Source organism: Cetorhinus maximus, chromosome 20 (assembly GCF_964194155.1).
Source record: "Cetorhinus maximus chromosome 20, sCetMax3.hap1.1, whole genome shotgun sequence".
NCBI classification, from domain to species: Eukaryota; Metazoa; Chordata; class Chondrichthyes; order Lamniformes; family Cetorhinidae; genus Cetorhinus; species Cetorhinus maximus.
Window position 1 is genome coordinate 649067 of NC_135898.1, and position 12873 is coordinate 661939.

The 12873-nt window shown below is 43.4% G+C and overlaps 1 non-coding gene across 1 annotated transcript; it reads right to left on the reverse strand.

Annotated features, from left to right (window-relative positions):
• Positions 1–12332: 12332 nt before the first annotated feature.
• trnai-aau (transfer RNA isoleucine (anticodon AAU)) lies at positions 12333–12406 on the reverse strand. The gene has a single exon. It is a non-coding gene; the product is annotated as a tRNA-Ile (tRNA).
• Between the last annotated feature and the right edge of the window lie 467 nt (positions 12407–12873).

Here is a 12873-nt window from a genome sequence, read left to right on the forward strand (position 1 = left end):
GCGGAATTGGGGACAACACATTCCCAGGGAGACCGAGTCCTCACTAAACTACCGGGAGGGGTAGAGTCAGTAACAGAACAACTGTGACACTCCGCTCTGTTCACTGACTCTTCATCCCTCTCAGTGAACCCAGTGCCAGGAATTATTGATATGAATTGTTCATGAACAGCAAATATCCTGCAGGGAATTATCCCAATTGGGCGACTTAAAGGGGCAAATGTCAGCTTTAAAGGGTCTCAGTCCTTGGCCACAGTTTGGGCCATTTTGTTCAGCTTCTGATTGCAGTGAAATGTGAAAAGTCCCGCACTGACATAATGTTTCAGAGATACAGACACAGTAACAATCCTAATATTGAACAATAAAGGCTGACGCTGTATCCATTTTACCCCCAATATCTCTGATAAAACTGCATGATATTAGACAGACTGACAGGCTGTTATCAGATGAACACTCAGTACTTGAACATCCTAAACATCGGCCAACCCCGACCCTGCCTCAGCTCATCTGCTGCTGAAACCCTCATCCATGTCTTTGTTGACTCTCGGCTTGACTATTCCAGTGTTCACCTGGCCGGCCTCCCATCTTCCACCCCACACATACCTGTGCTCATCCAAAATTCTGCTGCCTGGAACATCACCTGAATCAAGTTCAGTTCACCAATCACCCCCGTGTTTGTTGACCGACACTGGCTCCTGTCCCGACAATGCCTCAATTTCAAAACCCTCACCCTTACTTTAAAATCTCTCCCTGACTTCACTCCTTCATTTCTCCGTAACCTCCTCCAGCCCAAGAAATCTTCCAGATTCCTGCTCTTCTGCCATCTTGTACATTCCGGGTTTTAATCTCTATAGCATTGACAACCGTGCATTCAGCTGTCCTGGTCTAAAATTCTGGACTCCCTCCCTAAACCCCTCCACTTCTCCAGCTCCCTCTCATCTTTAGGAAGCTCCTTAAAGTCTACTTCTCTGAGAAAACTTTTGTCACCAGACCTAATTTCTCCTTCTTTGGCTGAGCATCAGCTTTATTTTTTAACGATAACGCTCCTCTTAAGTTCCTTGGAAGACTTTGCAGCTGTGAAAGTACCGAGTTCAGCGATGGTGGTATAGTGGTGAGTGGTTTTGCTTTGCAAGCAGTTGACTCTGGTTCAATTCCCTAACATCGCACTTTGTTGATTTTTTAAACATCTCAAATCGGAAACCCCACACTCGGATCTGTATTTGATCCGTTTCGGTGAGATCTTGCACGGAAATCACGCGCAGGTGTAATTCAAATAAAAAGGTTTACAACCTTCACTTATCTTCCATTTAAAACATAACTCAGGCTTGTTCCTCATTGCTGATAATGAAGGTTTTCCCTGAACTTTAGTGTGGTGCTGGGATAGGATTACTCGGATTTAGTAAAATTCACTAATTCTCTGAACGTTTTCCCTCTGCTGCTTCCTAATTCTTTATTTGAATATCGATTCCAGCACAGAGATTGTTTTATTGTTCAGAAAAGGACAGACTGCTCACGCTGGGAATCTGAAATAATAACAGAAGGTGCTGCAATCAGCTCCCACAGAGCAAGGTTAGTAAATATTTCAAGCCTATCGAAGGTTTCAATAATTGACCCGCTAACCGAAACTATCAGAACAGCCGAATTTTTCCATGCATTTTTCCATTTTTTGAGATGAGTTCTTTCAATATTTCACCTCTTTCCCAACTCAATGTTTCCTGTGAAAATTTCAAGGCTGTGCTCAGTTCCTTGCGTATTTATGTTTTATCTGAAGTGATGTAGGTCATATCCTGAGAAATCAGACTGAAATCCTGCTTATTCTAGGGTAAGATGTACTTGGGTTTTGTAATCTGCATTTCAGGGATAGCAGCATGTCTTACTAGAAGGGAAATGGGCCGTGAAATCCAGTCTTAGTTTCACTGCTGCCTGTGAGCAGAACAAGGCACAACTGTGATGTCTTCAAGCGTTCTACCTCCGGACAAGTATTTATGTGTCCCTAATCTAAATATATGAAACCGCACCAATCACCCCCGCGTTTGCTGACCTAGAAAACTCGCTCGTGACCCGCCAATGCCTCCATTATAAAATTCTCATTCTCAATTTCAAATCCCTCCATGACTATTTTCCTCCCTTATATAAGTGGACCTTGGAAATCGCTCCACTTGAATTAAAGCCGCGTGTGTTTTCGGAACAAAATCTCATCTCATCAGAATCAACTCCTGCTTGGAGCTCCTGAACTCAGAAATCTAAAATGTACAAACTGCGATTGTTGGGAATAGAACCCAGATCAACTGCTTGAAGAGCAGCTATGCTCACCACCAGGACACCACAGCTGACGGCATGCAATTGATGGGGCAAAGTATCTCAAAGCATTAGCCATATATTTGAATGGTGGTTGGCGCCTCCATCATTATAACAACAGAAAATGGTGTTCAGCGGTGGTCAGACAGCCTGGCATTAAGATTAACTACAGATCCGATTGGTGAACAGTGTCAGGTTATGCTACATGGCATGAGGCGACTCTTGAAGTTTTGCTCAGACCTAAAGAGAGCCGAAGGTCGGAAAGCATTAAGAAGGCAGCGCGCTGACCGTACAGAAAAGCTTGTAAAACAGAGTCAGATAGTGTTCAAATGAAGCGCAGGGAAGCAGACGGATCACTCATGGTGAGATTGCAGTGCATGGCCTGTCAGTTCAGTGAGTGGGAGAGGGTATCAAAAGGACCAGCTCCATATTAGGTCAGTCAAGAAAGGCGACTGACCAGGGCGTGGGCCGGATTGATAGTGAGTGAGGGAGAGTCAAAGAACGAAAATAAATAAACAAAACTGCATAAACATCAGGCCAGAGAAGGCTGCGATTATATTGGCACAACTTTGTAAATGTCAGCAAAAGCAGCCACAGTGACAGTCATTCCAGGTACTGCAGAAGAAGGAAGGTCAAAGGACTTTGTCAAAATGTCCACAAAATTCCCCAGATTGAATTCGGATGCAGCTCACCTACCACCCGAATTCAAAAAGTTTAAACAGAGCTACGGTTTCTTAATTCGGGTGTGCCTGAGCCAGACAAGCAAGCCATTAAAATTCGTCTAAATTTGAGAATGAAGGTCTACACAGGCTGAACATGTCAGGATTAACAGCAGAAGAGCTAAAGCATGCGCAAAGATATGGGTTATATTGGAAGACCGGTTCAGAATCACGTTCAACTTCAGAATTCATCATCGACATGTCATGTCATTTCCACCACAGACCGAACCCATGGACAACTTCATCAGCAGATGCAGAGAAAGGGGTCCATCGTATGATTTTTCAAGTGCAGAAATAGTCGGCAGAATTGTTCAGTTGTTAATCGCATGGACACGTCCCAGAAAGACCTGCAAGACAAGCCCAAAATAAATAGCAACAATGTGATACTCAAGGATAGACATAAGTGTGAAATGAGCTTCGCTGGTCAACGAAGCTTAAAGGTTCCAAGTGCAACATCGACTGTTGATGCACTCAAACCAAGCAAGGCATGTGCAAGTCAGGAGGACGCATTTACAATGCTGTGTGAACAGGCCTTGATTTATTCGCGCAGCTTCCCCTTCCAGTTAGCTGTTTAATTGTTCACCACCATGCATAACTCGATGTGGCAGGACTGCAGAGCTTCGATCTGATCCAGTGGTTGTGCCGTCGTTTCGAAAGTGATTGCCTGTGAGGCACGAGACAACATTTTTTCATGGCACAATGTGCAGGGCTAGGGGGAGAAGCCAGGGAATGTCTCACTCGGAGATCTGCTGCAGACAGGATGGACTGAGTGACCTTCTGCTGCGCTGTAACATTTCTGTATTCCTGTGGGTACAGTAAAGAATAAAAAAATGTGTCCAGATGAAGTTTTGAGTGGCAGCATAGCAACCACCTAAATGTAACATGATGTAGAAAGAAAGAACCGTGACAAAACCAAACCAGGAAAATAAAAATAGGCGCAAGAACCAACATAGAGGCAGATGTTAAGGTGTAAATTTCTTGAACTCAATGTTGAGTCCAGAAGGCTGTAGTTTAGTTGTTTCCCTCGAAGTTTGCTGTTACTGAGGCTAGTTAGCCCCTGGAATATGTTCAATGATGTTGCGTCTAATTGGTTATTAACTCCATCTGCTCGACTTTGCCTCATATTCCTTAATACCCTCCTTTAACAAAACTCGACCAATCTCAGATTGAAAATATAACAATCAATCAAACATTAGATTCCGTTCACAGAATGTGACCCTGAAGTTCTAGCTCGCTTTGTGTGTAGAATTGTTTCCTAATTTCCATGCCGGAATCTCTGGTTTTAATGTTTACACTCCGAGATTACCAGCCAATAGAAATAGGCTCTTCGACTGACTGATCTGTTTCCCTTAGCATCTGGTAAGCTTGTGTCAAATCACTGCAGAAATCAGGAAGGGGGACTTCATTACTGGGGCAGTCAGTGGCTTCAGCATAGGGACTGAGCTGTGGTTTAGTGTCCGGAATTGAGGAGCGTTAGGAGGGAGTTCACGAGACAAACAGATCTATGGAGGAAGACAACTGGAAGATTAGCAAGGAACAAGAGCGAGGAATATAAATATTGTTCGCAACTTTTTCGCAAACCGTTCAAATTGAAAAGGAAAACAGTGTAGTCACTGGAAAAGTGAAAAAAAAAAACAGAAACAAAAAAAGGACCCAAAAATGTTTAGGAGGTCACAGAGCATCAGTGTAGACAAACACAGTGAACTGTTCAGGTCGATGGCTTTTCATCAGAACAGAAGAAATGGAGAAGGAGACAATGTTTAAACCAGTGGAGAGCGGGAGGGCGCAGGGTTAACAAAAGAGCTGAGTGAGGGTTTTTGGTGGGGCGGTGGGTTGTTGGGGTGGAGGAGGGAAAAGGTTTCATGGGACACAAGCTGAACAGAATTGTAATGGTTCTAGTAAAAAAAACAAAGGATGTGTCCAGATGAGATTGTGAATGGCTGCATAGCAATCGGCTCTTTTATTTTTAATGATAACGCTCTTTGTAAGTGTTTTGGCATTTTTCCCGCCATTGAAGGGCCTGTAATCAGCGTTAGTGGGGAATATAATCTGTCTTCCGCGCAGCTGATTCGTGTTCCATTCCCGCCAATCGCTGTTTGAGGAAGCCATGCCGACTCGAAACGTTAACTTGGTTACTCTCTCCACAGACGCTGCCAGATCTGCTGAGCTTTTCCAACATTTTCTGTTTTTTCTTATTGTTAATTTTAAACCTCTCAAATAAGAAACGCCAAGCCCGGAGATTAATTTGATCCGTTAAAGTGAGATTTTGTTCCTAAAACACATGCGGGAGAAATTCTAATGAAAAGATTTCCAACCGCTACTTTCTTCAACACGGATATAACATTCTCAATCCTCAAGTCAGCTGGTAACACTGGCTCTTTCTCTCTCTGTCTCTCTCTCCACCTCTCTATCATTACCTCCGAATCACACACACACACACACACACACACACACACATGTTCACCACTGCATTTTGTGGCTTTACATATGATAGATTGCTTTACCCAGGACGATTATTATGCTCGTTTAGATCAGTCGGAAAGCATCTCCTCTGCAACAGCGCAATTATCATTGCTTTGCTGCGCTGTGAATGAGTTTGTGTGTGCATGTCAGAGGCATGGTAGATCTAAGCCTGTACACGTCGTTCAGTTCAATTCACTCGTTAGTATAGTGTTTAGTATCCCCATTTGTTACGCAGGAGATTGGGGTTCAATTCCCCGACGGGGTGTAAGCTCTGGTATTTATACAGAGAAAGCACGCGAAATTAGAAACAGAATTTGAATTTGGTTGGTATATGGAAGACAGATGCTGATAAAGATTGTATATCAACAGAGTCAAGAATCTGCGGTTGCCTTCAGAGATCCCGGGATATGAGCGCACGTTGAAAAGAAGGGCCCTTAACCCACAGTCAGGCGACATTTCCGTGTGCGCGTTAACACAGAAACTGGCTCTTTCACCTCAACTGGGCTGAATCGGAATTTCTGTGAAATTAGTGGTTTGGTAGATTGAATCGAGGACAGTTTGCTGAAACAAGATACTTTAAAACCGAGAGGAGCCGGGCTGTGCACGATTTGGAAATGAATATACACGCAGAATTCATTAATAATCTGACAATAAACGTGCATCTTGTAAACCGTGACCGTAACATGACAGAGTAATTTACATTTTAATCTCTGCCAGCATTTTGTTCATTTTTAAAATTTACTTTTTTCCTTCATTTCCTTTGCTTTTTGACGGCAGCTATTCTGAATCCACCATCTTTTGTTTCCTTGCTTACCCCGTTTCCCCTCCCTCACTAAACACCAGGATTCTGCTAATTTCAGTTCTATTTGCCGCTCACTGCACGGCTCCTTGACACAGGGATGCTTTTCCCTTTGGGTCCTTCACTGAATAAAATTTGAAAGATGGTGAACGCCATTCATATTCCTCGCTTTTCCTCCTCGCCAATCTTTCAGTTTTCCCCCTCTGGAACTTTGTTTGCTTCTTGAACTCCCCCTTAACCCTCTTCAAATCCAGACACTAAACCACAGCTCAGTCCCTACATTTTACCGACTGACAGCCCCTTTACCGAAACCCATACTCATGATTGCAGGAGGAATTTGATAATTTTTTTGGAAAGTTATTTCCAATGACTTGTACCCTAGGACCCAGGGCCACAGGCACGGATTTAAAGCCAGATAACAGTGCAGCTCTCTTTTTAATATTTCCTTTGAACCTGCCGCCAGCACACTCTCAGGCAGTGCATTCCAGGCCTTAACCACTTTTTGCAGGGAAAGTAAAGTATTTCCTCGTGTCACTTTTGCTTTTTATTAACGAACTACTTTAAATTTCTACCCTCGAAGTCTTGAACATTTCACGAACGGTAACACTTTCTCCCTGTCTCTTCTGACCAGGCACCTCGTGATTTTCAATCCTTCTATCAAATCTCCTCTCAGCCTTCTTTTCTCCCAGGAAAACAGTCCTAAGTTCTCCAACTAACATCATAACTGAAGTTCCTCATTCCAGGAGTAGTCTCGTGAATCTTTCCTGCCCTCTTTCCAACATCCTTCACATCACCACATCGTTCATAAAGAACAGCGCCCAGAGCCAGACGGGATACAACAACTGAAACTCAACTAGTGCCTTCTACAAATCCTGTGCACCTCATTCCCATTACAAAACTTGGTTTTTGTGCCTATTGTCTCCTGTCCTCACAGACAATCGCTTTCGATGTGATCCCACAATCAAAGGATCAGATTTAAGCTGTGCAGATCTTGCACGTACAATGGCGAATGATGGTGGAGAATTAAACATCTATAATGGAGAAGAAGGCTCCGAAAATTAATGTTGGCCTTGCCAGCAATTCTCTCACCCAAGAACGGAAAATAGTAAAAGCTGTCGATGTATTCCAAGCCTCACGGCAACCCTAACCTGGGGTCGTGTCCAAGTCCCAGTTGAAAGAATCTCATAGAGACCTCAACTCATTGCCTACACACTGACAGAGAGAACATCATCATAGAATGGGCACAATACAGAAGGCCATTTGGCCCATCCTGTCTGTACTGGCTTTCATAAGGAGAACTTCACCTAGTGTCAATCCTTCGCCTTTTTCCTGATCCCTGCATATCACCGCCCCCCACCCTTTTCAGGACTTCCAAACTTTTCTATTTCCTTGAGTATAGAAGAATGAAGGTTTAAAACCTGTTAATGTGATTTGTTAGGTTAAACACGGATAAACTGTTTCTCCCGCCAGTAAGAATGGGGTTGAATCTTGACATGTTTTTGCCTCTGATCCACAGTGATCGTGCCAACCAAGGGAAAAATCAGGAAACACTTTTCACACTTAGAGTAGCTGGAAATCCGGAAACAATTCTAAAATCGATCGAAGCTCCCACAATTACGAGATGGTGGGTATTTTTCTGCAAACTAAAGGGTTCTCCGTTTCTTCAGTTCTCCTTGAAGAATTCAACCTCCATGACTCGTTTTGTTGCCGTTTTGCTGGGAGTGAACACCTTGAGCCAAAAAGGCAACGCCCAAACAGCGATGGAAACCTGGACCCTCAGGATAAAAGTCTGATGCTCTACCGACTGAGGCACGCGGGCTTGGTTTCACATGCTTCCCACAGCCGCCTTCACTCTCCACAAAGAGGCATCGCAAACTTATGTTGTATTTATTTCTTTGGCAGTTCTGTTTATTTTCATATTGCCAGCTTTCACGCTACTTTGTTTTTTCACCTAAAAGGAAGGTGAAATCAGATTCAATCGGAATTTCAATGGAACTAATTTACAGGGTAATGGGGAAAAGCTGGATTGTGAACATTATTGACAGATCTATCAAATAGCATGGACAGACTCGATGGGCCGACAGGCTTCCTTCTGATTGAAAGGATTCCGCGATTCAGGAGTATCATTTCGACATGGGCTGGTAGATTAGAAAAGGGCTCATGTGGTGAAGGTGATGAATAAATGATTCCAGGCAATTGTCTGATGTTTTGTACATTACATTATGCCTGACATTTTGTACCGACATGTAACAAGGCTGCATTTGTCCAGCTGTGGCTAAGGTGTTGTGCATGATTGTTGTGTATGCGGTTCGGAGTGAACGGTCAAACACTGCACGCAGCCTCCCCAAAATTAAAATGATTATCTTCTCGCATCAGCTCCCTGGCTTGAGAATGCATTAAATTAAACCCATTGACCCGAAGTTTGGAAACACAAATAATTTACTCAGATCAATTAGATAATGTAGATTTGCTAGAAACAGAAAGAACTGCAAAAACAGGTGTTCAGGAAACTGGTTGAAATGTATTTTAACAAAGAACCTGAAATGTTTGGGAGGAAAAGCAGGATTTTCAGCTCAGGAGCATTAACGCGGTTTATCATATGGAGGGGGTTTATCCGCGTGAAAGGATGGTAACAGCTTGTGTAGCTGCATAAACACAAGTTTTTGGACAGGAACTCAAATAAATCAACATATAACTAGTTTGAGAGGCGATGTATGCCAGGGATGTAAAATCGGGTCGGTAATTAACGGCTAAGCTGATAGTTGCAGAACAGACAGCAGCTGTCACCCACAACATCATAAAACTGCCTGATATAGTGAACAGGCAAATAAAGGGTTTTATTCTGTTTTCCACCTCTGTGTCATTCTGATTCTTGCTGTTGTGAGCCCGGAGTCCCCTGCAGTCTCTGGTAGCTGTTAAAATGCGCCTGATTGTCAAACTATTAAATAATAATATAAAAACAAAACTGAGAGATGGATATAAAATACATCCGAAAAGTCCGCTACCCCGGAAGACGATGGAAAAAAATCCGCGCCAGGGCGGATGTGAACATTGTTAATGATCAGTTTGTTGATCACCCGTTTTTGCAGTTTGTTCAGTTGCTGAGAAATGAACGTTTGTGTTCCTAGGCAACCTAAATGGCAAATTCTCCCAATAGATCAGCACAGAGACCGCTGTTATGGTCACTGTAGCAGTTTTCACAGTGACATACTTTGCTTTAAAATTCTGGCCATATATCGCTGACAGTGACAGTGACAATTGAAGATTGGAAATTGGAACTAAATTGCGAATGAGAAGTAAGGCGGCCACTTCAATGCCAACTTATGACGGGTGCTTCAGCGCGAAATGACGGACTGCCTGGTCAACTTAAAGTTTGGTACTGCCATAACAATGACAGTGTTGGAGAGGAATGAATGTGTAAAGACTTTGTTGTAAGTTTGATATTCTAATATATGAAGAACATGATGTTTCCAGACACCATATAGACAGAGATGTATTTGGAAAGGCCGCAGTTTCTTCTGGCGAGAATAATGATTGTCAATAGGTTCGCTGTAAGAAAGAGGGAAACGAGATCAGTAATAGCGGCAGCCAGATAAATATCACAGTATGTAGAGGGAATGTTCAGATGTGGTCCGACTGAGAATTATGAACTTTGATTCTTTCCTGTCATACATGCAGACACTTTTTCAAAACATTAAATCATTATACGGTCAATATCCTTCCAGTGCGTTTCTTTGAGACAGTATCAAGGCAGCAGGGGGGCGGGGGTCACTCGGATTCTGTGTCTGGAATGTTACCGAAGAACGACCCAAGGACCATCGACACTCAGTCCTTGCTGACTGACCGCGCACCAGCCGGAACGTTGGAACTATCGTATTTGTAAATTCAAAGCTTCAGGTTACCGGCGAGCTGGAAGGGAATGAGTTTCCCCAGAGCTGCCTCATTGTTCCGATCTTCACAAAGCTGATCAGCAACATCAGGGCTCCCCTTCTGAATGTTCAAAATATTCCGCCGCAAGAAAACCTCAAGCTGAAAACCTTCTCGCCATCAACAGGCTGATATCTTATCCAATCTCCCTTTTTCTATTTATTTCATGAGATATGGATGTGCCTCCACGACCGGTATAAGTTGCTCATCCGAAATTGCCTTGGGAAGGATTGTTAAATTTACAAAGTGAAAGCACTTCAACTATTGAAGTAAAATTAGTTTTGAGATGTTGCCCTGTCCTCAGGATGATGCAAGTGAAGCTTGGAATTGGAACTGAATTGCGAATGAGAAGTAAAACGATCACAGTGTTTGCGAATTATGACGGGATCTTTAGCGAGAAATGACCGAGTGCCTGTTGGATTTTAAATTTGGTAGTAAATGTCGGGGAAGTTGCAAGTGCAGGAAACTGAAAGATATTTCCACATGGCTCTCAATCAGCGGCTTTAGGCGATTGGAGCAAATTGCGGAACCAGTAAACGAGAGAACAAATAACAGGCCAACTGCCCTTGTGATTTATAAATCTATCCCAGTAACAGTCATAGAGCAAAACTACTAAACCGTGGGGAGAGCTCACAGTTATTTTGCGATGGGTTTGCCCTCTGCTGGGTGTCTTCGTCACTAGAATGTCTGAGAGAGATTGGAATTACGACAAGATAGACGGGAAAACATTGGCTTCTCAGCGACCTAGTTTATCCGTCGCTTACAAGTAGCTCAGCAATGAAGTAGACGTTGAGCGGTTCAGTATTTTACTTCGTTCCGGTCATGTTTGAGAATAATTAACAACAAATTAGGAGTATATTGTGCTTTGTGGCCTCGCCAGCAGCTGACTGACTGTTGAGAAATTTAATAATGGATAGACTTTGCTGACAGATGCAGTATTTGCGTGAAATTGTTGTGAAGCGAGTTATTTTTGTCGTGTAGAGGACTGTTGATAACTTCAATACAATCACTTTATGGTAGGCTAGTTTGATTGGTTGCACTGACACTTCCAAGTTGTCTCGAGGTAATTTGTCTGCAGCATTGCAGCGAACGGCAGGCATGGGCACAGTTAACAGCGATGTCACTGCTCGTCTGCAAGTGTTTCTCTGTACAGAAGAAAATATTTGTTGCCATGATGCTGACCGGTTTATTGCACAGAAGTGTGAAAAGAAGGACGGATTTGTCAGGACAAGAGGCAGAAATTTTCCAAAGGCAAGAAGTGTGGAAGAGAAAAAGGCTCAACCTGCGATGCGGCAGGAGAACACGGTCCGATTCGGAATCCTATTCCGATGAGACAGTATAGGAATTACCACTGAACCTCTAAAAATGTAACAGTAGAAGGACTGCAACTAAACTGGAAAAGGCACCGAGTTACCATACATCTCCCATTGTCCAATGGGGATCGAACCCGTGAGCTTTAATGATATTAGCACCATCCTCTAACCATTGGAGCTAACTGATCAAAAACAGAAAGTGCTGGAAAAACTCAGCAGGTCTGACAACATCTGTGGTGGGAAAGACAGAGTTAACATTTCGAGTCCGTATGACTCTGAAGAGGTTTTTCCAGCATGTTTTGTTTTTGTTTCAGATTTTCAGCATCCGCAGCATTTTGCCTTTATCTCGGAGCTAACTGGTCGCTTATCAGCACGTTTCCTAGTTTGATCAAGTGCTTTTCAAATTCAGTCTGACAGTGAGTGGAGAATTCAGCATTCTTCCTTACCTGACTGACCCCGCACAGGCTGGAACTCTCGTATTTGCCCAGTCAAAGCTTCAGGTTACCAGGGAGCTGTAAGGATATATTTGCCCCAGAGATGCTGAGCAGAGCTTCGTTTGCAAGTGTTCCGTTGTGCAGTAGCAAAGCTTTGTTGTATTGTCACAGCAAATTTGTGGCACAGAATTGTTAAAAGAAGGACGGATTTGTCAGAACTAGAGGTAGAAATGTTCCAGAAGGAAGAAGCATGGATGGAAAAAAAACATAGCCTGCAACGCTGCAGAAGAACCTTTCGAAACGCTCTTTCCATGTGACAGCGGAGGAATAACAACTGAACCGGGTCCGGGCTTTAATTACTTCTAAGTCGAATAAAATACGTTGGCCCGTACGGGGATCGAACCCGCGACCTTGGCGTTATTAGCACCACGCTCTAACCATCTGAGCTAACCGGCCACCTGGTGCAGTTCCCCTGGTATCTGGTTTTCAAACTCGACGGGCAGCGAGTAGAGGATTCCGCAATCTTCCTCGCTGATTGATCGCGCACAGTCTGGAAATCTCGGATTTGCCCAGTTGAGAGTTCAGGTTACCAGCGAGCTGTGAAGGTATGTTTCTCCCAGAGCTGCTGAATGATCCGATCTTCACAAAGCTGTTCAGCAACAGATACCTTCTCCTTCTTGTCAATGATGAAAATAATCTGCTCAAAGCAAACATTAAACTGCAAAATCTCCCGTCAATAGGCTGGTATCTATGCAATCTCTTTTCTGTTTATTTCATGGGGTGTGGGCATGTCGCGCATGACCAGTGCAAGTTGCTCATTCACAATTGCCTTCGGAAGGATGTTAAATTATATAAAATATAAAAGCACTTCAAACACTGAAGTAAAAATAGTGAGGAAATGTTGCTGTTTCTCTAGGATGTAG